Here is a 265-nt window from a genome sequence, read left to right as displayed (position 1 = left end):
GTTTTCTGATTGAGTAGATTTTACAGAATAGTGTATATTTAAAATTGGTAAATTCTGTATATTTAAAAATCTTAAAGCATTGCAATCTGCAATTGCAAGTTAAAATTAATAAAAAAATTTGCGTATATAAAATGTGGTCACAGAAACATTGACAGTTTTCAAATAAAAGTTGGATGCTTTCAGTGATCAGTGACATCTCATTATCAATCAATATGCCCAATTTCATTCAAGTGTTTCATTGGAAAGAGTCATAGTCAGTCATACA

Source organism: Leucoraja erinacea, chromosome 7 (genome assembly GCF_028641065.1).
Source record: "Leucoraja erinacea ecotype New England chromosome 7, Leri_hhj_1, whole genome shotgun sequence".
NCBI classification, from domain to species: Eukaryota; Metazoa; Chordata; class Chondrichthyes; order Rajiformes; family Rajidae; genus Leucoraja; species Leucoraja erinaceus.
This window is presented reverse-complemented; position numbering follows the sequence as displayed.